The sequence below is a fragment of the Marmota marmota genome, unplaced genomic scaffold, assembly GCF_001458135.2.
Source record: "Marmota marmota marmota unplaced genomic scaffold, marMar, whole genome shotgun sequence".
Taxonomy (NCBI): domain Eukaryota; kingdom Metazoa; phylum Chordata; class Mammalia; order Rodentia; family Sciuridae; genus Marmota; species Marmota marmota.
Window position 1 is genome coordinate 2,129,957 of NW_025999982.1, and position 3,543 is coordinate 2,133,499.

Consider the following 3,543-nt stretch of genomic DNA (forward strand, 5'->3'; position numbering starts at 1 on the left):
GGGTGGGGGCGCGCGTGTGCGTGGGCGCAGGGAGGGGGGTGGGGAAGCCGCGGCGGCGGCGGCAGCTGCTCCCTCCGCATGTTCTCGCTGCATCTTCCGAGTGGGGGGAGTTATGGTAACTGGAGGGGGGGGTGCAGTGGAGGTCGGGTGGTCGGGACGGCCTCTTGGGGACAGGGTTACAAGCTCGCGGGGGCGGCTGGTCAGGGGGGTCTTGAAGCCCCTGCTAGAGGGGCAGCCTGTGGGTTTGCGTGTGTGTTCATGTCTTTGCTCATGTCCCCTGTGTGTCGGTGCCATGTGCACAAGGGGCCCAGTTCCTCGTGCACACATGTGCAGCCAGCCATGTGCAAAGCGTGTCCTGTCTTATGCTGCCTCTTCCTGCCTAGGGGTCTGTTGGGCCAGCCACTATCTTAGTGGGGCAATCCATGGCCATACTGATTCATGTCACCCCTGACCCTGAGCTTGCATGTCTATGGTTGGGGCTCACTTCTCATCAGTCTCCTGTGTGTAGGAATGTGTGACTGGATGCATGAACAGAATTTTCTGTGTCCCTGGTGGCAGGTGTATGTCTTTGCATGTGTGTTCTAGCTTTGGCCTGAGTATCTGTGTCAATCCCAGGACTGGTGTCCAGGGCGTGTCTGGATGTGGGTGATGTGTGAGTGGTGAGGGGAGAAAGTGTGTGTGTGCTCCTTGGAATCCTACTGTGTATGAAACACCTTTGGACTAGGCAGGTGTGAGCCCCTGCCTGGTCCGGAGTGGGAATAGAAAGGCTCAAAAGGGAAGGAGTGAGATAAAGAGGAAAAGTGGGGAGAAAAAGGGAGAGGAGCAATGAGAAAGGTTTCAAGAGAGGGGAGAGTATGCCAGGGAGAAGAGAGAGCTGGAGAATGGGAACATGGAAGAGAACTCGCCAGACTTCAAAAAGGGAAGAGTGGTAGGCTTAAGATGGGGAACTGGATGGAGATGGTGGGAGAAGGGACCTCAGAGATAGGGAGCAGGGACAGGAGAGAGGCCTTTTGATAAAGTAATCTGTGAAAGAAGGGAGGGGAGATTGGAAAGGGCACTGGATTCAGGCAGGCCCTGTAGGATCAGATTTGGTTGGATCAGGTGAGGGCACATAAGTATAGAGGGTGGCTCACAGAGAGGCCTGTCATGGCAGGGACTGTTTTTAGAGGTTCATGTTCCCAGTGCAGAGCACTGTCCTCTATTTCTCTGCTCTCTATCCAACTATTCCTCATCCTGCTGTGGCAATGTTTCTGCCCAGGCTCCCCTTGAAAGCTGCCCGCTGAGTGTGGAGAAAAAGGCCAAAGGGAAAGTTAGGGTTTTGGGGGATTGGAGGGCAGGGACAAATTCTGTGGGTGGTGGCAAGATTAGAGACATTGGAGAAGCAGGAACCTAAGCCCTTGTTCTGTGTGTGTGCAATTGTGTGTATACAGGGTGTGTACATGTGTGGGTGTGTGCACAATGCCTATGTTACGGGTCTGTGTAGGTGGCTGTGATGTGTGTGCATGCGTGTATACATCGTGCAGGGGATGGGACGTGGAGACCCAGCAACTCAGTGTATGCTTTTCAGGTTTGCTCTGTAAATGTGTAAGACTGTGTTCTGTGTTCTCTGTACATGTTGCTGCATATAGCACTAATAACAGGATGTCCTGTGTTTCTGTCACTCTGCCTTTCCTCTGTGTTTCTCTTATTCTTTTCTTTGCAGTAATGAGAGTGTTTGTAAGCATGTGTCTATGTGGCCTTCATGTACCTGTGACTTAAGTGTGAGTTCATAGGTTTTAGCTCCTGGTGATATGTATAAGGTTATATTATCTCCAAGAATCAAGCAAACCAGGTACCAAATTCTTTTTTCTTCTGGTAATGCTTTAGTTCCAAAGCAGAATTTTAGTGGATTCAAAGTTAGACTTTATGCCTTTATTAGAGGAGCTCGTATGTAAAAATAATGGCTGAGCTAGGTTCCCTGAAATGAAAATGGGGCAGCTCTACCTTGAAAAGCAGAGAAATGTGACTAGGAGGAAGATATTTGGCCCTGGGATGCACTGTGTAGTGTATAACAGAAAGATAATGCATTTGCTCCTTGGTAGCAATCATGGATGCCAGTGTTGGAGGCAGGGAAGAACTGGGGAAGGAGAAGGAGGTTGTCCTGAGACAGAGTGGATGTGATTGCGCTTTTCATGTGAATGAAGGATTTTGTCCTTTGGGAATATGGGGGAAACCTTTATGTGGTTGGGATCATAGTGTATGTATTGTACAGGGATGGGATATGGTGTATTCAAGTATGTGTCCCAGGGGTTAAACTGGTATTCTCCTATGTGGGGGACATGTGTATGTCTTCAGGTTCATGTCCATTTCTGTAATGTGCGCTTGCATGATTGCCCAGAAGACTCAGGCCACAAAACCCACATTAGTGGCTCACATGTGGGTGTTTTGGTTCAAGTATGTACACCACTGTTGCAGTGTTCACACATGTGTAAGCATATAGGGTGTGTGGGCCTCAAAGTCTGAGAATATGGACCTGTGCTCACAGCTGTCTGTATGTCTCATAAGCACATAGATCCTTATTTATTTTTGTATTGTGGTTCTGATATACACATACCCCCACAGCTCAGTGTATGTTTCTGTGTTCTACACGTGTTCCTGAGGGACTGATAGGGTCCTTGTATGATGGGATCCAGATTTTGTGTGCAAACCTCTAATGCTTGGGTTTTACAGGTAAAGGGAAGCTAGGGACTGATTCTAGGGCAACTTGGGGGCAATTTGCACTTCTGGAAGCAGACAGTGGAAATGTAGTATGGCCCTCTCTTGTTTAGTTCCGGAACCTTGAGGGTTAACAGGCAGCTCTTCCGGTCCACCTCCCCTCCAGCCTGTAGCTTCTTGTTGCCGTGGAGATGGTGGCCCCGCCCCTGATGCAGCACCTGCCCCCCCATTGGCTGCAGTGGTGACTGTGGGGCTGAGGGGGGAGCCCAGGCCTGGGCAGCCATTCTGGAGCTGAAGCCGGAGCTTGGCATCCCCCCCCCACTTTCATTCTCCTCCAGCCCCTTGGCCCCTCTAAATTCCCTGGCAGCAGAGCCTCAGCTTCCCTCTTTGGATCTGCCATCCCTCTAGGCTCTTGGCAGGCTGAGCTTCATCCGCATTCACCTCCCCTCCTCCTCCTCTCCTAAACCTTAGTTGGGAGTCCCCAGCACCCCCTAATCCTCCCCACTCCCTGCCCACTCCCCTGCATTCTTTTCTTTTCTTCTTCCCCCTTCCCTTCTAAGTCCCTGCCACTGCAGTGCACGTGGAACCGGCTCCTTTCTCCCCACCCCCCCATCTGCCTCTTAGATTTTCTCTCTCCAGCTTCTCCCCCAGCCACTCCTCACAGGTCCCTTCTAAGACTTCCCCCTCCGTCCAGGGAGGGGGTCATGGGAGGCAGCCCTGGCCCTCCAGACCAACAGGGGTCTGGGAGGTGCAGGGCAGGTAGAAGATGTCCCCAGAGAGAAGGGGAAAGCCAGCCTATGGGCAATGACCTTTAACCCATCTTTCCCCGCCAGCTAGCCCCTTCTGGGG